This window comes from Molothrus ater, chromosome 1, assembly GCF_012460135.2.
Source record: "Molothrus ater isolate BHLD 08-10-18 breed brown headed cowbird chromosome 1, BPBGC_Mater_1.1, whole genome shotgun sequence".
Lineage (NCBI taxonomy): Eukaryota > Metazoa > Chordata > Aves > Passeriformes > Icteridae > Molothrus > Molothrus ater.
Window position 1 is genome coordinate 80501099 of NC_050478.2, and position 22251 is coordinate 80523349.

Genomic DNA, 22251 nt, shown 5'->3' on the forward strand with positions numbered 1-22251 from the left:
AACAGCTGGCAAAAGAATTGTTTTTTTTACTGAAGCATATCTCATTTTCTCATTGTTTTCAGTAAAACAAAGGAGCAGAAAGGTGGACATGATTATCAATTATGATTATCACTTATTTACATCTGCTTGAAATTCTAGATGCTGGATAAGTCTACTTGTTTTATTGAATAACCTTTTCATTAAAAACCACAAGTTTTTGGTTATTATTTTGGTACTTCTTACTGTCTCTAAGAACAAGGTGGTTGTCACATATTACCTGCTAGAAGGCTGTACTACCTATAGCTGTAAGTAATATAATATTCTGTAAGTTCTAAGCAGATTAATCTCTAGGTACCCTTTGCATAAAGATTTCGAGTATGGAGAAGCTTATTTAGATAGGTGCAACACTTTCTGCTCATATATTTACTCCTGGGATGCATATGGCAGCTATGTTGCAGCTATATGCAACATATTCCAGTGTTGCATAAACATTTACCTGTTTCAGACCTTTCAACATGAACAAGTGTAACTTCCTTCCATGATTCTGCATTTAATTGCAATTATTTTTATTGTTAGAATAAGTAAAGGACAATTTGGATGCTGTCTAAGCCATGCAGGTCTATTAGAATCAGTTCTTTTGTTCTCCAAAACAGCTCCAGCTGACATATACGGGGTATGTCTGCATGTGAGTGAGCAGAACTGCTCTCCCAAGGTCACAGGGAGCAGAACCCTTGTGTAAAGTGGAAGAAACCCAGCATGTGCCTGTGCAGTTAGGTGTTTTTAGTTTAGAAATGTGCAGTAGGCATCACTTTCCTCATGATGAAGGAAATTTCAATTGTAATTTACACAAATGCCTGCAGAATAGGTCTCAAGATTCTTTTAGGCAGATACAATTGCTTGTATTCATGCAGAAAGTCCCTGTTCTCTGTCATGCCCTTGGTTTTAATCTCCATAACATCCTAGCTGGGAGAAATTCTGTCTGTAACTATCAAAGCATAAAGGCAACTTCATTTACAGTAACTAGACCCTATCCACCAGTTTTTGAACACACCCCAAAGACAACCCTTTTACTCTGGAGGCCAAGGGAAGGAGACAGTCTTCCCTGAGACATGGTGCTGTCAGCTATTTCAAAGTTGTTTCAGGAGCCATGAGTTAGGGAAGATTTAGTAGTTCTCTTATAAAGGTAGACAGAGTGAAAAAGGTTCTCATTAGAAGGGTTAAATTCCTTACTCAACTAAGACATCCTGGGAAACGTATTGCTACCTTTCTGTTCCCACTCCCAGCAAATATTTTAAATGTAGGGAATTTGAGTTCTTATGTTGGTCAACACAATGTAACTTTTCACTTTCCAGTTTATAGAGATAATGCCGTCTCATAAGTTCTTAGACCGAACATTCACTTGGTAGTTTCCACTAATATTTTCTACCCAGTGTATCAGCTAGGTTTACTGATAGCTGTTATATCACATGAGGGCAGCTACTCAAAAAGCTTAGAAACAGATTTTGAATTTAACACTTGTGGGCAAGGTGTAAAGGCTGACAGACAGCTCAGCATGGGCCAAGACACAAGCAGAAATTTTTGCACAATGTGTTGCCATGAAAACAAAAGGAGACAATAAATTTGCATCACAGCACAGGGAAGATGCAATGACCAAAATCTCTTGGCACCTCTGAAGAGGGAGAAGAAAATATTGTGATGGAGCACCCTATGCACAGAAAAATAATGATCCACTAGGTCAAAGTTACTTGTGGTTTGCTGGGCACATAAAGGTGGGGTGAAAGATATTGTAGGTATTACGTGTACTGTCACATTTGAAGAATAAAAGAGGTGCTGTAGGACAGCACCTTGCTTGGGGAGGGCATTGTCCTGCCCATGGTGGAGACATGCCTCTCCCTGCTCCAGTGCAGCTCAGCCCTGCTGCTCCCTGATGGTCACTCGAGCCAGCACCCAGTGCTCAAAGCAGAGCTGGAATTCAGCCCCTTCTCACATGGGCAGGGGTGTGTGCCCTTGCTGGGCAGTGAAGGTCTGGCACTGCAGCCTGTTGGTGTTGCCCAGGAAATGGTGGGTCTGGCTTCCAGGCTGAATTTGAAATAGTTGTGTGGTCTTGGGGCACTGAGGTTTTTGGGGTGCTAATAACCTCCTGCCATATTTTGAAGTGGAAAGAGGCAATTTGAAGGCAAGTTGGATTTAAAAAAATATACTACTGCGGTTCATGCTTACTGCACTATAAGTAACAAGCAACATAGTCTCCAAGAGTGTGTGCAGAAAGGGCAGCAGGTGTTATTTCTTCACAAAATATTGTTTCATTTGTTTGAGGACACAGGCAGAGAGATAACATGCCAACAGAGGGAAGGAATTGTGTGCTTGAATGTTGCTGGGATTTGTTTTTCCTTAAGGGAACTGGATCTACTGTAAGGAGAGCAAAGTGGCAGGGAAGAATTAAGGGAGTGATTGAGAAGAGAGGAAGAAAAATACAGAGCTGCAGAGTTGAAGACAATGTGTGAAAAGGATGTTATTTAAATGTAGCATTGTTATTAGAATGAATGCCTTATTGACTGGAGAATGTTAGCAGAAGTTTAAATAACTTAATTAATTGGTCTGTTAATCGTTGTCCAAGTTGCTTTCTCTTGGGTGTATATAACATTGTTCCTTGGTTTTTGCCACAAATATTCAACAGGTAGAATGTGAGGCATTTAGTATTTGCTATGGTAATGTGTGACTATACTTCATAACTTTCTGTTCTACAAAATCATTGTGTCTGTAATAAAACTTATGGAATAGATGCACTGTGTGCTTTTAGGAGGAAAAAACCCCAATACCAAAACCACACCAAACCAATACCAAAAGTACAGCTCCATCCTTATCTGATTAAAAACCTTAACTGAAACTCCAGTAGCCAAGCAGTTATGATTGTCCAAAGAATTCCCTGAAACAGATTTAATTTTTTAATTGATATGACTGCTGTAGCAAGGGAAGGTTAGTATGGCTGTCACCTTGAAAGGAAGGGTGAGTGCAGTCATTAACAGGTGCCTCTCTCTCTTTCCTGGTAGTATCAGTGTCTCATACACCTTTCTGAACATCAGATTCATCCCCAGCTTTTTATCTGTTCTCTTTTTATCCCTCAGCCTCCTCAACTCCCTTCTGATCAGGTTAACTTGTTTTCATTTGTGGCAATCATTCATCAGTTTATTCTGAGTACTTCTACAGCCAAAACAGAAATCCATTAAATCTATATAGCAGTTTAATCTCAACCAATAATTGCCCATTAATCTTGCTGGAAATACACATTTTCTTCAGCCCATTGCCAAGGCACAAGCTTGAGGAAAAAAAATGAAGTATTTAATCAGTTTTTTAAAGTTTGTTAATGACAAATTCTGGCTGACAGATTAAAAAATTAGGTCCGCTGCATTGGGGTGCATTCAGTTTTTAAAATGTGATTAACTATATGCCAAGCTGTCAATGAAATTTTGCATGAAAAAAGAGGAGTTGTTAACATTATTATGTCTCTGCCCAATGATTTTATAATGTCCATTTTAAATATACATAGAAAAAAATAAGTCAGCATCATACAGTAATTTTCAAAAAGTGAAGTTTTTAACTATGAAAAGAGAAGCCTGAAACACCTTTTATGCTCATTCATAACCTCCCCCAATTTTTTTCTCCCATCAGTTTGATTTTAAAAACACTTCTGTATTTCCCTCTGAAATTTTAGTTGCATCTGCTAGCTAACTGAATTGAACACAAATTTTGGCTCTTCTGTCCTGAAGAACTTCTCCTTATTCTTGCCCTCCCATCAAACCATGGCTGCATCCTGGGAGACTCAGTTTTCCAGTGCAGTTGGATTTGCTGACACAGGTAGGTCATGGCCTGGGTTGATTTAGAAGTCCCACACTTGCTAAATAATTCAACCTATTTTATGGCTACTTGCTTAATACCCAGTTTCTGTGGAGTTGGTAAAGTGTCTGACAAAAGGTCAAATTGATTGCACTGCTTCTCTCTGTTGAACTTTTGCTGCTTCCTCATGCTGCTGTCCACATATCTTCACTTCTGATTGATTTTCTTAATTCAAAAATTGATGCAAAAAAGTCTTTTCTAATGAAAAGCATGTTTGTCAATATCCTCCACTCCCTTTATGGATTTCTTTGCGTTGTTACTTTGATTACCAGCTCCTGACCTGTTTATATTCTGGTTTGCTTTAAAATCCAAATCTTCCTTCTCCAAATGTGTAGTTTCATTTTAAAGATCTTTTTGAGAGCAGAAAGCAGCCTCCTGCTACGTGACCCGTACTGCATTTTTATATTCAGAAAGAGAAGAAAAACAACCTGTTGTGAGCAGCAAGTCTTTATTTCTGGTCAGAGATGAATTCCCAGATAAAAGGATATATTTCTTCTTTGCCTTGTGACACAAAGTCAGACTTCAAAAGCCTTCTACTTGTTCAAAGTGACTTGGAGGCTGAAGAAGTGACACCGTGTAAGGCTGTATATGACACACACCACTGCTGTGCACTTGTTCTGTGCAAAGTATCGAGTCTTGAACTCTTTTTAGTTTGATAGAAAACCCATCATAATGTTTGACTATTACAAAGCTTCAGCATCACAGATGTTGAACTTTTCTTGACGCTTGTATACATCATACAAAACGAAGCAAGTGAAGCTGCGTTACAGACATTGTTTTGTGTTGTGATGATGAATTGTTTCTGCCACTGATCACCATGCCAGCAATGGACTAAATGGCTGTAATAACACATTTTTACATTCCATTTGTTAGTTCCAGTATTGATTAATCTTTTTCCAATGTAGCCTTAGACTTTCTTTGAGGTTAAATGCAGCAAATTTTGAGGATTTCTCTATTTAAACAGTAAATACTAACTAAAAAAGATCCTATAATTCAAGTGAAAATAGCCCACATAACCCAATCCTCCAGGATTTTATACAGTTGAGCACATCCTCTCATTAATTTGGTTTTCCAGAATTCTGTATTGTTGAAGTTAAATAAGAATACACATGTAACAAAAGGACCTTCCCTCCCTACATTTCTTAAAGTTGTCGTAGAAGGATGTGAACACGAACTCTGAACTGGCATAAAATTTGAAAGATCATATTTTGATCAGGAAATCTTTACTAACAACTTGATGTGAGGGAAGTGAATTGGCAGTCCAAATGGAGATTGGTGACAAGTGGTGTCCCTCATTGATTGGTGTCAGGAGTGGTGATGTTCAGCATCTTTGTTGGCAACATGGACACTGGGACAGAGTTCACTCTTAGCAGGTTTGCTGATGACACCAAGCTCAGTGATGTGATCAACACAACAGAAGAAATGGATACCATCCAGCAGGACCTGGACAGACTTGAGAGGTGGACCTTTGCAATCCTCATGAAGTTCAGCTAGCGCAAGGTGCTGCGTCTTGGTCAGGGCAATCCCAAGCACAAATATAGACTGTGTGGAGAATGGATTGAGAGGAGCCCTGTGGAGAAGGACTTGGGGGCATTGCTGGGCAAGAAGCTTGATGTGAGTTGACAATACGCACTTGTAGCTCAGAAGGCCAACTGTATCCTGAGATGCATCCAAGGAAGCAGGACCAGCAGATCAGTGGAGGTGATTCTGCCTGTCTGGTCTGCTCTTGTGAGACCCCACCTGGAGTGCTGCATCCAGCTGGGGAGTCCCAAACAAAAGAAAGACAAGGACCTGTTGGTTTGAGTCAAGAGGAAGGCCCTGAAGATGCTCAGAGGGCTGGAGCACCTCTCCTATGAAGACAGACTGAGAGATTGGGGCTATTCAGCCTGCAGAAGAAAAGGCTCCAGGGGGACCTTATAGCACCTTCCAGTGCCTAAAGGGGGCCTACAGGAAAGCGAGAGGGATTTGTTACAAGGGCATGTAGTGACAGGACAAGGGGGAATGGCCCTAAGCTGAAGGATGGCAGGTTCAGTTTAGATATTAGGAAGAAATGTGGGTGGTGAAGCTCTGGAATGGGTTGCCCAGAGAGATTGTGGATGCCCCATGTGTTCAAAGTCCAACATGGATGGGGCACTGAGCAACCTGGTCTAGTGGAAAGTGTCCCTGCCCATGGAGGGAGGGTTGAAACTACATGATCTTTAAGGTCCCTTCCAACTAAAACTATTCTACAAATCTGTGATTCTTTCCTCTTATCCTAATGCATTGTATTTTGCATTGCTGGGCATCTAGTAGATTTTTCTCATGTTGTGAACAGGCAATGAAGCTATTCTGGATGACTTACCTAGTAGTAATGCCCACCAGTGCACCAATTTTCTTCTGTTTTAACTATAGATATTCAGGATGAAATATTATGAACAAATTGCAGATTAGGCTACAGATTAGTCTCATTTGTGCTCATTGCAATATAGCCATAAAATGCACACAGATGGTAGAAACAGAATATTCTTTGGAGGGAGAATTTCTTCAATTTCTCCTATATTCTCTGCATAAGTCAACAACCATGATTTGAAAACAAGGGGAAAAAAATCCGCAGCATCAAGGCTTCTGTGTCCTCTTTTTAGGCTTGCATTTAATCTTTCTGATAGTGAGGAGTACTAGGTAGCACAGAATAGTACTGACCATTGAGCACTGCCTGTGAGAGGTGGGTGGTGTGGGTTTCTGGAGAATGAGATTATCTATCAGATCCCATGGTTCTGATGGTGATTAAATCATCAACAGGAAAAAACATGCAGATTACACTGTGGAATAACCTTCTTCTTTTTTGCTCTTTTTTGTCCCATGCCACTTCTCTAATACAAAGCTCAGAGCAGCTTTCTGTAATAAGGCTCTGCATAGCCCAGGTGATTCATGTTGTCTCCAAGAAACTGGGATTATCTTCAGCATGCCTTCTGAAATCGCTTACTTTCTATTCTATGACTTAAATGTGGCTCACATTCTGCAAAGTTCTTGCTGAGTGTTAAAAACATTTAGCAGTGATGTTTTTCTCAAAGCTGCTACATAGTAGTAGGAAATTCTTAGTGGTTCTTTTAACAAAGCTGGCTACCAAATGGGCATGTTCTCTTCTTGCTTTCTGTTACTGAACTGGTTGTTCCCCCAAACAGGAAAACAGAGTAAGTCCTAAAGACTCTGTGGCCTGTAATACAATTTTAAAGTAATTTTGCTATTCATTGGTGTTACACAAGATAAAGAGAAAAGTTGGTGGAAATAACTGCTATCTACTACTGTCTATACAGACCCTGAAAAAGGCTTTCTCCATTTATTATGCAAGAACAAAATGCCCTGTTTATTCAATTTGCCAGAGCTTAGTATGTCATGGAAGAAAAATTGTAGGGATCTGCAGGGCCACCGTGCCCAGTATCACACAAACCTCTTGCTTATTCTTAGAGTGGTCGTCCTCAGAGGGTTATCAAATCAAGAGAGAAACCTGAATAAAATATAGTAAGATATTCTGACAGAGGCCTGAGCTTCTGAAAAGCATCTGAAGTTTTGCAGTATTTGAGGACTATTTCATGGTAACTTAGTGTCCCAGAAAATGCTAGTAGAGAAAAAGGAAAAATTCTGGAGTAATCTCTGTCTGCATATGCATAGATTGTCAAGCAGAAGAACAGCAAAGAGTCCTCCTAGAAATGGTTTAGGAGGAAAAAAACCCTACCCCAACTCAGTACAGAAACTATCTCAGTAAATATCTTTATTTACTTTATTTCGTGTAAATGAAATAGTCTTATTTCTAGCAGGTACAGCAGTTTATCCTGTGCATGAGTGTTGGCTCACTACACACATTAAGGATAGCACAAGCTAACCCTTAGCTCTGGCCTTAGTAGAACTGCATTGAAATGTTTACAGATGTATCTTTCCTGAAAACATAGATTGCTGTATTGGTGTTTTTCAGTCAAATTACAATGAATCCACCTAGGCACTACACTCTTGATGTTTGGAAATGTTTCAAATTATTCTTGATGAGCCAACATGAAAAAAGGGGAATGGGCACTTGTGTAGATTAAAGTGAGGTGTGATATTTGCATAAAAACACTGAATTATGGTTCAGAGATAACTGTTCATGTGTTGCATGAATAAAAGAAAAATCACACACCTGATCTTCTTTCTCAGCATTCCAACTAAAACACAGTTTTCCTTTTATTCGAGTAGTTCAGGGATAAATTATAGGGTTTCTTTCTGTTTCTCTCTGTTCAAACTCTCAAGTTTGCACAGCTTCAGCATACAATGGGTCAAATATCAACAGAGCACTCAAGGAGTTGATCAATTTTAAGTGTGTAGGAGTTTCTGTGATTCAGAAAAAGTAGGTATTCTACTCATATACAGTAACAGCATATGGGTTTGAAATGGGAATAGTTTTCCTCCAGTTTCATCAATCAGTTTTATGAGATAGAATCCCTTTATATAAAGATAGCAATCTGCACAAATGTCAAATGATTGAACAACTCTTTCATGAATATGTGGCAATCCATTTTAATACCAATTATTGATTTTGGCAATGAGAGTGAAATCCCTTTGAATTGTATTGATAGGTTAAATTTCTGTATTAAATATACTGCAAAATGGCCTGAGTGTTGTGCAGTGCTGCAATAGATGCAATAACCTGATAGTACATGTTTTCTTATTTTTTTAACAGAGCTTTTCTGAGGTGGTGATGCATATTCGCTCATTGAAATGAAACAGGATGGCCCTTCACAATATTTTAATAAAAGAGAACATGCTCAGGCTGCTATGTAATTAACTTATGCCTTTGAGATATTCTTGCAAGTAGAGTGGATTTTTTCCTATTAAATTGCCATTTATTTGTGACCTTTAATGTATCACAAACAGTCTTCTTTCTACATCCTAAGCAGCGCTGGAGAACAACAATAAACTGTTGTATTGCTCTCCTTAAATGACACTTACAGCTTGGCAGAGTTACAAGGAAGCTGGTAGGTTTGCCATTCAGGAGCTAAAATAAAGGACTTATCCGTTGCTCCCAGCAACATTTTACTTCCTTGAAATTTTAGAAATACAATTAACGGTTGGATTTTTCCCCCTCCAAAAGTTTCTGGGATAAGTAGCTGATTGTGTATAATAATAATAATAATAATAATAATAATAATAATAATAATAATAATAATAATAATAATAATAATAATAATAATAATAATAATAATAATATTCCTTTGGCCTCAGCAGGTGTTTAAAATAAGTTTCCAGTGCTAAACCTCTGAACCTTCTTTGGAGCTATCTGTTTCTTCCCTCACTTCTGGGAGGAAGCTGAGGGCAACCCCTGCACCTGGCAGCACACACAAACCCAGGCAAGATTGGTAGAAGCCAAATCAGCTACATTTTTGTCCCTTCAGCCCTTGAAATGCTGCTTTTCCTTCCTCAATGTGTATGCCTCGTCCCGTCAAATCAAGGAAAAGTGACCTCAGCTTCATTGTGACATTTTGAGAGAAGGCTACTGAAGTGTGCAGTGAAATTTTATGATTCCTAATCAAAAGTGGTAAATATTAATGATAGGGAATGTTAAGTACATGGTCACTGGGGTTCAGAGAAAGGGGTGGCTCTATGTAAGTAGAAAGGAGCTGCTTTTTTGAGATCTCTATTGAATATGGAATTTTAAGAAAAGGCTAAAATGCACGTCTCTAGTCAAGTCCTGCAGCCTTTTACCTAATCATTGGCAGCAAATAACACAGGCTGTGTGCAAGGAATTCTTTTAAAATTAAAATGGGTATAAAAATTACATTAAAAAACTTGGGAAGGGCTCATTTTGGAGTCTAAGCTGACAGTTTATTCACACAAAGTATTTAAGTATGAAACTTAATATTTATGTGAAAGAAGAGAAGGCTATTTTGCCTTTTGTATATATCATTATTTATATACAAAATAATGGAACAGTTGTTTTCTACCAGCATTCAGATCACAGAGGTGATCTGGAATGGAATGGAAATGCATTTACTGAGTAAGGCAGTTTAGCAAGAAATTTTTAGGAGCAAGTTAAATCTTTTTGACTTCATTAGAATAATTGAACCACTTTAACATTTGCACCATGCCAAAAATACCACCAATCTTTTATGGGCATAATTACACCTATGGGGGTCTTGCCTGGGATTGTAGAATATTTCTCATGAATATTGTTTGAGTTTCATTTCCATCTTTGGCATCCTGATCCTTGACCCAAGAGCTCTCAGACTTCAGAGTGCACACAAGGTCTTGCTGCATTCAGTGGCAAGTAATGCTGTACATAGATTTGTTCCTAGCAATGTGGTTTGGAGCCTCAGAGTTGTCCCCACTGGATGCTGGGCCATGCACTTATCCCTTAGCTTGTGACCTTGTCACCTGTTGCTGTGCAAAAATTCAAGAGTAAGTTTTATTTTCTAGATGACTGTATATTTTAAAGTTTCACAGCTTCAGGTCATACAGTCTGCAAAGCAGAAGTTTAAAAGAAAAGTTAAAAAAATAATATATGCCCCAAAATGTAATTTTATGTATTGTAAGAGACTGATAAGACCTGTCAGACTCTGATATGGAGTTAAATCCATTCAGTGTGAAGTTATGCTATGCATAGAATCATAGAATCTGACTCATATCTGAGTTGGATAGGACCTACAAGGAATGTCAACCCCTGGCCCAGCACAGGACAGCCCCAAGACATCACACCACGTGCCCGAGAGCGTTGTCTGAACACTTCTTGAACTCTGTCAAGCTTGGTGCTGTGAACACTTCCCTGAGGAGCTTCCAGTGCCCAAGAATCCTCTGGGTGAAAAACCTTATTCTAATATCCAGCCCAAACCTCTAACACAGCTTCAAGTCATTCCTTTGGGTCCTATCACTGGTGACCACAGAGATCAGTGTCTGCCTCTCTGCTTCCCCTCACAAGGAAATTGTGACTGCAATGATGTCTCCCCTCAGTCTCATCGAGGGTGAACAGACCAAGTGACCTCATCCAGTCCTCAGTGCAGCTGCTCCTTAAGGCTTTTCACCATCCCTGTGACTCTCCTTTGGATGGTCACTAAAAGCCTAAAGTCTTTTTTGTATTGTGGCACCCAAAATTGCACACAGCGCTCAAGGTGAGGCCACCCCCGTGCAGAGCAGAGTAGGACAATCCCCTCCCTTGCCAGGCTGTGCATGCTGTGCCTGATGCTCCCCAGGACAGGGCTGGCCCTCCTGGCTGCCAGGGCACTGCTGACACAGATTCAAGTTGCCATCCACCAGGACCCCCAGGTACCTTTCCATGGCGCTGCTTTCCAGCCTCTGGCTCCCCAGTCTGCCCATACACCCAGGATTGCCCGTCCCAGCTGCAGAATCCGACACCTTCCCTTGTTAAACTTCGCAGGGTTGGTGATTGCCCAGCCCTCCAATTTGTTCACTGGTAGCTTATCGACTTCCCTCAATTAGAAAGCCTAAATGACTATACCTGTGTGTGAAGATTGATCTGCACTCAGGTAGAAAAAAAAAAGAAAATGCTGAAGACATGTGTGAGCCAGTGGCAGGGCCAGGGGCTGCTGCCCCCGCCCGGCTCCCGGCCCGTGTCGCCGAGGGCCGCTTCTCCGAGCCGCTGTCGCGCTCGCTGCGCCGGGGGGCGGCGGGGGCGGCTCCGGCGGTGCCGGGGGCGCGGGGGGCTCGTCCCGCCGTTGCCATGGAGCCCTTTGTGCCCGCGGAGCGCCTCCCCCGGCCCGGCAGCTGCCGCCGCTGCCCGCGGCCCGGCCGCGCCCCCGGCCCCCACCCGCCTCAGCGCACGGCGGCGCGGGCTGGGCTGGGTTGGGCTGCCCTGTTGTTGTCGGCCCCGCGCTCTGCCCGCCGCTGGGAGCGGCCGCTGCCGTCCCGAAGTTTCCTTTTGTAATGTTAAAAGGAGAGGGGGGCAGCAAAAAAAGAAGAGTAGAGCTGCTTGAGCCGCCGCTCCGGAGAGGAGGGAAAGTCGCCCCGGCGGTGAGGAGGCTTCCCAGGCGCAGCGAACTGATTCGGGAGATTACTTTACAAGTGGGCGACATAAGGTAAAGCTTGGATCGCTTATGTGAGATGGAATGGGAGCTTTCGTGGAAAGGTTTATGACTTGTCTTGAAACGTCACTTTTGAATGTCTTTCGGATGGTGTTCGACTTCAAAATTCTGTAAGTCTCTTACCGTAGGTAGCATAATTAGCCACATTTTAGAGTTCACAGGAAAGGCAAGAAAGTAAATGTTACTCTTCAGTATCTTATTTCCCCCAAATGCCTCGTGTTCTTGTTCAGCAGCGCTTGATCTGACTGCGGTTATTTCTTGGTGCGACCCGTCTAAAGCAAAGCTTTAAGTAATTCCGTAGTTATAATAATTCAACCAGCCGATCTTCCTTGTGCAAAAATGTATTTCTGTAGATGCATGCTTTTGAGTTCGCAGACCTGTTGCTTTGTACTTCCACCCTAGAAAATGTTCTCAGTAAAATACCATATACTCAACTGTAGTGATATATCTCTTTTCAAATTATAGTCTTATGTAGATGAGAATGGGATTTGCATTTTTATAATTATATGTAGCCTTTCAGACTTTGCTGGGGGCTTTTCAGGTAGGTTTTTTTGTTTGTTTGTTTTTAGATGCATCAGCTAATTTGAAATTCATTACAGATAGCAAAAATAATGCATGATTATGACTTGCTGGTTTCATCTGGTGCTGCCCAAGTCCCAGGGAGATGTGACTGACTGTTCAAGGGATTAAATAAATGAATTTCATGTGGAAGTCAGTTGTGTGGAAAAAGTCCCAACAGCCTTCTTTTACACAGATCTGTATACTTGTTAAAGTAACAGTTTTATCTTTTGGCTGAATAAATGAAATACATAAAATGTAAAAACAAACCACCCTTCCTTATGTCTAGTACTCTCTACTAACAATAAAAAAAAGAGAGTTTTTAGAGCGTGTTGTTTTTATGTATTTTTCTCGAATCAAAACACTGCAGGAATGTCTTAATGTGTTTACTAGGTGACTGCATTTGTGCAGTTAAAAGAGTAAACATGTATCCTCCCAAAGTCCATAAGGACTGAAATACATGACTTTGGGGATTTTTTTCTGATACAATTAGTTTTTATCAGTTAAAGTTGGAAATTAAAGGTTTTCTAGATCAAAATGGTATAACTACGCAATGTTAGGCTAAGTGCTGGGGTGTTTTGTGGTGTGGGTTTGGTTTGTTTTTCCTTTTTTTTACCTTCTGGTAATCTAGAGTATTCATCTTTCTTCAGATGTTCCCATCTTTATTAGACCAATAAGATCTTCTGCAATTACTTCAAGACCAAATTTTATTTCAAAAAAAGTTTTCTAAGACAAATTTAACATTTGACTAGCGCTCAGTAGTTTAAAGTGCCGTGTGCAGTTGATCCAAGCTTTTCCCACTTGATCCAACTACTCATTTTAACTAGTTTGTACCAGTAGACTGATTTTAGTAAGACTGCTTAACTTGTTCTGTGGTGTTTTTCACTTGATTGTGGCATCTTAAAGTATGCGCATTTACTGTGGATTCTTTCAGTAGCTTTCTAATTGCAGACAGTTTAATTTTAGTGGCTTCTGAAGTCTTTTAGAGAAACTGGGTACCTTCTTCCTCTACCTCTTAAGGTGTGCTGCATAAAGGCCCCAGTTGGTCTCAACGGTGGGAAGAACATTTAAGTGACTTAGAAACGCTCATGAAGGGCTCGTGAAACCTGTGGTGTCAGAGCACTACCTGGAGTTGTTACAGCAGTTAATTCCAGTCTCCTTTACTAAAGTCCTCTGAGTCAGGTGTAGAAATAAAAATTCAGTGAAGTTCCTAATACAGTGTGCTCTCAGTGGAACCTCCTGTGGTTGATAAATATTTCAAGAAGCTGAAAGTTAGTGATACATTTTAAATGCACTGCTAAGCTGAGATACTTCATGGTTCTTTGCATATACATTTGCATTATTCATTTGTGCTGTGCAGGTAGATAATGGGCCAAATCTATCTTTGGTATTACTCCACTGATTTCTGAGTAACTGAGCTAATTCAACCATATGTGTACATCTTGCTTTTTGGAAGTCCAAGGCAAAGTTGGAATTACTTTGGTGATTTTATTATACAGGCAAGAGTTGTTTGTACACTAACTATTAATGTTTGCTAGCTTAAGCATTTCTTCATTAAGATAATTGCAAGCAGAAGGTATAATTTAATTTTTCTTTCTTTTTTCTGAAAAAAAACCCATGGTTAATGTTTTAGTTGCTGAAGTGGCTGAGAGATGTGATAAACCATCTTTCTGTCATTGGTAAAAGTTCATCCTCATAACCTACTAACTTAGAAGTTCTTGACACACTGCTTTGTACCACGATCTGTTTTAAGCAGCCTTTCGTGCCTTGGTCCATGATACTGATGTGCTGCACTTGTGTGTATGTGTATACAAGCTGTACATATATCTCTATTTTAAATAACTAGGTACTTGCTTTAACTTAGAATGAGAGGCAGAGAAAACAGAAAATGGAAAGCCTTGATCCAATTGCATGGACTAGATTTAAAAAGCTGACTCTGAGCAGTCATTCAGATTATATTCAGAGTATATAATGCATTTGATGGAAGCTACTATCCCTACATTTAAATGTGTATATGGAAGAGGTTATTGTTTGTGGGGGAGCTTTCTTTCTTTATTTCTTTCTTTCAGAAGATAATGATGTTGTAGAAATTTTAATGTCAAATTTAGCTATTTAATTTTAAGATCCAGAGAGATCCTATCAGAAGACCCTTAGCATGGGGTTCATGCTATTATGAATAATTTCTGCCAGAGATCAAGGCCTTTGTATTGCATTCTCAGAATGCTCGTTCCAGTAATTGGCTTTTGAAAAAGCTAACCTGAAAATTGTAGCAGAAACTTTCTCCTCCCAACTGTGAACACTTGAAAAACATCTCTGTCAGTGTTGAGTGCTACAAAAATGTGCAGTTTTAGGGGTCTGGAAGAATAAGTAGGTGGAAACACAACTTTGATTACACTCAGTTTTGAAGTAAGGCTCTACTTAATACACTCTGTGTCTAACATTTTCTAATGACAGTGTGCACAGCCATCTTATTCAGCAAAAGTCCTTCCTGTTAGCACAGCATAGTGGAGCAAATCAGAACTTGGGAGTCAATAAGAAAAACACTTATACATTTAAGATGTTGCCAAGGAATTATCACCATTGTATGTAATACCTCTGTCTTCTGTGCCAAGGAATTCTGTAAAAGTCTATTGAGACTTCAATAAACATTTATTGACAATTTCTTCTAAAACTATAGGCAGAGAAATATTATTTTTTTAAATTGTTGAGAAATTGTGTTAAATTGTTTGGTGATCAGCAGGCACTCAGATGTCATTACGTTTTTGGGGATTTTTTCCTAGTTCTGGCATCAATATTCCTGGTAGTGGTGAATACTGGTTTTTTTTTAAAGAAAACTTGTCTTCTTTTAAATAATATCACCACTTAGACACACCGCTGACACTGTGTGTGTCTAAGATATTTTGATTGTGTAATGAATAAATTAATTAATATTGATTATTGCCATTCTCTTGGCTTTGTACAAGTATTTTGTAAGGATATCTACATCTGGAGTGGTACCAAGCTGTCAATTTGGAAACTGAGGGTAGAAAATGCCTTTGCTTTCTAGTATGTACAGGCTCTCATTCTGGCATTTTCTCAGGACTATTTCACCTGGCACAGGTACCCATTCCTTGTGATGTTTGCATGCACAGTGGCTCAAAGATGATGTTGGTTGCCTGTGGTGGGAAAAGGGCAGACTGCTTGTCCAGCCTACTGGATGGCCCAGCAGACTATAAATAAGTTATAGCATTTCTTCTACAGGCTTGGTTGTGCAGTTGCTCATTTCTATTTTGTGAACCCACAGCACAGTTGGAATTTGTAGTAAATCTGAAGTCTAATAAGTTTGCTTTTCTGTGTTTCCAACTCTTTCCGCGTTTCTTAACTGACAGAGTTCGTGAATGTGCAAAAGGGACATGTCTGATACAAACCTCTTGCACAGAGGATTAAAATGACTGCATCATCAATAATGTCAGAGAGGTGTTGTTGACTAAAATGTAGAAAACAATATCAAAGTTTTCGAGTTTGTGAGGTCCCCCGGACAAAGGAGGAATTGAGAATTTGACTCCATGTTCTCAGAAGGCTGATTTATTATTTGACAATATTATATTAAAGATTGCTATACTAAACTATACTAAAGAAAGAGAAGGATACAGACAGAAGGCTTAACAAGAGTGAATAATGAAAACTTGTGATTGACTCCTCAGAGTCAGACGCAGCTGATGGTGACTGGTCATTAAATAAAAACAATTCACATGAAACCAATCAAACATTGACCAGTTGGTAAACAATCTCCAGACCACATTCCAAATCAGCAAAACAGGGAGAAGCTATCAGATAATTATTGTTTTCGTTCTTTTCTGAGGCTTCTCAACTTCCCAGGAGAAGAAATCCTGGTGAAGGGATTTTTCAGAAAATATGACAGTGACAAAAAGTGACGAGGAAATATTACACACTTGTAGGTTTTTTGCAGTTAATGGCCATCTTCAGAAGGATCAGTATTTTATTGCTGAGCCCAGTCTAGCATGAGCCTTCTAATCATGCTTTTATCTTTTAAAGTCTTGAAACCATTAGTTGTCACAAGATGGCCTTTAAGCAATAGAAAAGTCAGCCTGTTGCTGGAACTAACTAAGAAAACCTAAAACATTCTTCTAATGCAAGAGATGGTTAATTGACAATAGATAAAGAATTAAAAGAGAAGGACAGCAGAGATTTTAAGCAAAAAACCAAAACCCTTCAGATCCCAATAAACAGTTTCGCAGTTCTTTTTTTTTTTTTAAGGTTACAGTGCTACCTGTCTGCCCTGCCCTGATTTCAGGTTAGATTTCTTTTGGCTCCCCAGTTGACCCTCTCAGCTGGCTTTTTATGTGATAAAAATTGAATAGTCAAATTTCAAATTGAGAGTCAAGCGTGCAAATGGCTCCATGACAGCTTTCTGTGAGGAGCGGGTTCTCATCTTTGTCCTTGGTCTGTGCTCCTTTTCTCTACCTCAGTCTGCACAGTGGCTCTGTTGTTTTTCATTGTCTTTCTGTGGCATTCAAAGCCATTATGTATTCACAGCTCTATACTGCTGAGCTATGACTCTTTTTAAATAATTCCCACCTAATTGATACTCAGTCACATGGGTAAAGTCCTTCAAAAAAGCTCCTGCCAGCCCAGTCCCTGCCATTAGCTGGGGAGAGGGATGCTCCTCAGTTCTCATGTGAAATTCGGAGCCATTAGGGAGGGAAGTTTGTGGCTGCTAAATCAGAGGAAATATTTTTAGTGATCTCTCTCTAGCACTTTCTTTTATTTTTTTAACCAACTTTATGATATTCAGTCACAGCCAGAAGTTCTCAGATGGTTTAAAAAGAGGTATCAAGATCTGCTGAAATTAGTGGAATTTGGCTTACTTACCAGGAGGTGGATCTATGTTGGTTGCCTTATGTTGCCCTTGTAGTTATGGAAGACTTGCCTGACCTGATGGAGTCTGTATGTTTTGTTGTGCTCTTGCTGAAACTGCTACACAACTGCTTTAAGTAACTTCAGCCATAGTAAACTACAGCACATCTTGGCATATCCTGTGGAGGAGGTGAAATGTCACCAGCTTTATCTGCATAAACTGTATTTGAAGTTATGTGCTCAGAAGGATGCAATTAAAAGAGGAAAGAAAATAATATATAAACTGCAAAAGCCTTTGGGCTTTCCTAAATAACTTTACAGCATCCTCACCTTATTTCTTCCCCTCTTAAACAGTCATAAGGGTAGACATTGCACTGGAAGTGTGTGTGCTTGACATTCATAAAGTTTCAAACACTGATGTATTTTGGGTTTCATTTTAACCAAGCACAGATGCCTAAAAAGTAGTTTCCAGTATATTGTTTGCTGGTGCTAGGATCTGATGAATAACTTGTATTCCCTAATCTATTATTGAACAAACATATAGAAAAGAATTTAAAGCAATTTTATTTTAATATAATTGTTCCTGTATGAGATTAATACTACATATGAGTATTGAGTAACCCCAGCATTAATCATATTTCCTTCTTCATAATTCTTTTTCTGCCTCAGTTCACTGTGAGGCTATTTATGCTGTGGTCCAGCAGTGATTTGTGATTTTCATCACAAATAACAGATTCTGTGTATTCAGTACCAAAATATTGAATGTATTGAAATTGTAGTTACAGAGATGGAGAGTTTTCCTTCAACAGTAGCATAGTGGAGTGTATAGATTTCTCAGTCATTTTTTCTCATACGAGTTACTTGCATCCACTTTTGAGGGGGTCATGTTATACCTCCATTCTCCCATTACTGCTCTTGTAATGTGCTGGCATTCCATGGCTTTGGTTTGGTTTGGGGTTTGTTCGTTTGGTTGGTTGGTTGGTTGGTTTTTTGTTTATTTTTGACATTCTTTGGGTTTGTTTTGTTTGTTTTTGTTCTGTTGTGGTTTTTTTGTCTGTGTTTTTACACCTATTGTTTAAATTTTGTTTCGTAGATGAAATAACTACTTTGTTCACTTTTCAACTGTAATGTAGTTATTGCTCTGGGTACCCTCTGTATTTGTTTCTAATAAGTATTTACCACAAAAAAGTTATTTAACTATTTTTTAGTATACCTATAGATAGGGTTTTTCAAGTGCCATTGCCCCTCTTAAATAAGCTTCTGCAGTTTTTTTAAAGCCCATGTACATACACATACAACGCTGAATTATATGAAGAATGATATCAAAATTAGCCATGTCCAAATTAGCTCTGTATTTAAATAGGAACTTCACTGGAATGTGCATCTATATACTCCCTCAGTGCTCTTTGCACAAGTTGTATGTCTTTGAAGAGTGGCCTTTCACGTAACATTATTCTTAACGAATTGTTATTTTCACAGTATCTTTTAGTTTGAGGATATTTTATTTTCACTGTGTTTAATGGTAGCTTAAAGTATATTTTTAAATTAGTGTTAAATTATCATAATGAACCTGTGCAGCACATCATAAATAAGTTTTTTTCTAGTATTGTATGAGCTGTCTGGCTAATACTGTAAATTACTTGCTTGGTAGCTGTAGTTCTGTGCTGAAGCTTCAGGGAGGCAGGTAAGGGGAAGGAGGAAACAAAAAGTAAAGTCTTAAAAGGTGGTGATATTTTGCGTTTGGACATCTAGCTGACGTATTGGTCCTTCCAACTAAAGAAAAAAGGCTGCTGTTATTTTAACAGCGCAGTAAAAATGTATAGACATTTTCAAGAAAAGATTAAAGCAGAAGGGTTTATAGATCCATCACATCTTGAATGCGACCCAAAGCACCTTTGCAATGTCCCTGTAGGCATCTCAGGACTGGGTTACACTCAAATGGAATGGACAAAGTTGATATTTTTTCCTGTGGACGACAGCAATACACTATCTGCTGCATCACCTGAAAAGATTCCTTAAAACTTAGAGGATTTCCTTTAATGGATAAACTCTTGTGATAATAGCTTCTTGACACTTTTATCTTTAGGCTCTCTTCTTTAGGCTATGACACTTTTTTTTTTTTTAAACGTTGCCAGTTTGTTCCTGTGTTGGTGATGACTTGCACACAGACAAAATAGCATTGCTTCTGAGCATGTGCATTACACATGTGAATTTATCTCTTTGCAGAAAATGTTACCTGAACTAATACTCTGAAAATACCAGGAGTCTACTTCAAGTATATGAAATTTTATTTATAGCCTTGCCATCTGGAAAGACACAAGGCATCTCAGCCTTGTGAATGTGCTTGGTGATGTTTGAGGAAAAATAGAGGGAATAAATTTGGCTGTGGCTCCTTTGTCATCCATGTTCCTGCACTGCTAACATGAAGACAAGTGAAGGTGTTTTATAGGACAAGATGCTTACTATTTTAAACAATAGCAAAATTCTACATACTTTGGAGTGTGTTTGCTATGATGTGTAGACAAGTAAGTTATAAAGCAGCCGCCCATCATATTCAAGTGCTCACAGGTGAAGGAGAAGCCCTTTGCATTGCAACTTGAGGCCATTTCTGTTACTTCCTGGATGGTCAGATACCAAGCTAGTAAGCTGGCAGCATCTGAGCTGAAAAATCTTGACATCCCTGACTTGAGTTTGCACTTCTGTGCTTTTCTACAGAGTACAATCCAAAAGCAACTTGACAAGTTTGGTTAGTGTGCTAAGCAGCCTGTGTTTCTGGGAGCCAGGTGATGTTAAAATCAGATTAAGTGTTTATGTGCTTAATAGTGTTTCCCTGGTTGATCTCAGACCACTGAGGAAGTCTTGAGCAGTTGAGAGGGTGTCTGTTCTGGCAGGCTCCAGGATGGCCTTACTTCCTTTGGCTCTCCTGGCTTTGAGTTGTCTCCAGTGGCTTATGCAACAGAATGTTTTCTTTGTCATTACTTTCTCTTTTGTTTTTTCCTCAGGAATAATTGGGAGTAAACAAGTACAGCAGTGATTCTAGCATTGCTGCACCAGCTTTCTTTCTTCTCCCAAACTTTTCCTCTGTGTTCACTCCTGCCATTCTCTACTGATGTGTTATGAATGGGTCTTGCTATGTTCTTGAAGAGTTCTCTGAGTTAGGGGTGTAATTTTCTTGTCTGATATTATATATTGAACTATTTGTTGTTTTTCATTAGGAATTGTGTGTCTGAAATTATTTTATAATGAAATTCTGAGTTCTTTTTGAGTTATTGAAATGGTGAGAAATGACATATTTGGCTGTGGTAAATGCAGCATTAGATATAAGTGGACTCATTTACTCCTAAACAGGAATGCATGTACAAATAGCACCTGCATCCATCTAAAAAGAGTTTATTTTGTCTACATATGCATGAAGATTAAAATTTCTGATTTTCTTTTCCGAACAACACGTGATTTATTTGCTATTTTGTTTATTTTAAGATTTTGGGTATTATGGAATCATACTATTAGTTAGTGCCCTGCTATCAGTTTTACATACTTAAAATCTATTACATTATTTGACTGTCAGTATCTCATTACCCTGCTTCCTTCTTTAGTGTGTTCAGGGACTTGTACTCAGAAAGTCTGGTAGCAATAATCTCAACTGTTTTCCTATTCTTATTTTTAGTTCTTTGGCATCAGTGTTATAATGCCTTAAAATGAAAATAAGCTGGGATAAATGGATAAAGGCAGTGCCTGGACACTTGTTAATAACTGCCTTGGCTTAGGAAGTCGTACAAATAGGGGTGGCTGTGGCATAGCTGCAGGATAGAGCTGCAGGATAAAGTAACTGCCTTCTTGGCTGTGACCTCCAGATAGACCCTGGATATCTGTTTAGACAAACTCTAAAATGCCTTATGATTGGGCTTTTATTGCACATGGGCCTCCTAATGTAATCTTTTAACATTTTTAAGACAGGAAAGAGACAGAACCTAAGTTTTAATTAGTACTGGCTCTTGTAAAACAGCTGTCCATAAAATCAGTGAAATTCCTATTTGGACATAGGTGCATTTTCCAAGCTCTTACACAACCTCCTTGTGTGGGTTGCTGTCTTTCCTTCCTTTAAACATTTATTGTTAATATTCATGGAATGCTTTAAAAGAATAATTAGACATTTCGTTATTTGGAGGGAGAAGTCAGATGCAGATTTGAGACAGTCAGCATTGGGACTTGGCATTTTATGATTGATTTTTCTGAATGGCAGAGTGGGTTTATTAAAAAACCTCAAACACACTCTTCTATCTAAAATCAGTATATGCGAAAGGGAATTTGGAAAAAAGAAATTATATACAAGCATTGTGAACAGATTGAAAGTTTTTCTGGGAATGGGAGGCCCAGTCATTACTGTTTGGCAGCACTTTGCTTATTGTTTCAGAATATCTTTGTGCATGACATAATATTTTTTTATATATAAAGGGATTAATTTGCATTATTATTTTCGTCATTCTCCTCATACTGATTTTAGTTGAAGTTTTGAAGCATGCATCAGTAAGGCACAATATAGCTTTGAAAAACAGTATTAAAAAATAGTTTGAAAACTAATTAAAAAAAACCAGTTTACAAACAAAATCAATTTGGCTCAGTTTACCAAAACATGAGCAGGATTCAGAAACAGCTTGTTGGCTGAGCTCAACAGCAGGAGAAGCTGTAGTCGATCAGTTCTGCCCTCTTCAGCAGGTGTAATACCATTTGATGGAAATTGCAATACATGGTTTCAGGGGACATGTGGATAATGTGTCCAGATGATAGCAACATCAACAAAGTATAGAAAAAAACAGGGGCAGATGTTTGGCTTATTCTGTCTACATGGTTACACGTACTTAAATTCACTGTAATGGAGTTTATCTACTGTCGTGTTGTGGTTTGCTCTCTTACAAAGAAG

General features: G+C 39.0%; 1 protein-coding gene across 7 annotated transcripts in view; it reads left to right on the top strand.

Annotated features, from left to right (window-relative positions):
- CTNND2 (catenin delta 2) overlaps nucleotides 1-22251 on the top strand; it is a 637277-nt gene that overhangs the window by 207871 nt on the left and 407155 nt on the right. The window contains exon 1 of one of the 7 annotated variants that reach the window (XM_036404388.2): nucleotides 11735-11909. The exons of the other annotated variants lie outside the window; for them this stretch is intronic. The gene's annotated coding sequence lies outside the window, so the exon portion shown is untranslated. Of the gene's footprint in view, nucleotides 1-11734; nucleotides 11910-22251 lie in introns of those variants that run through there. 7 annotated transcript variants of the gene reach the window in all.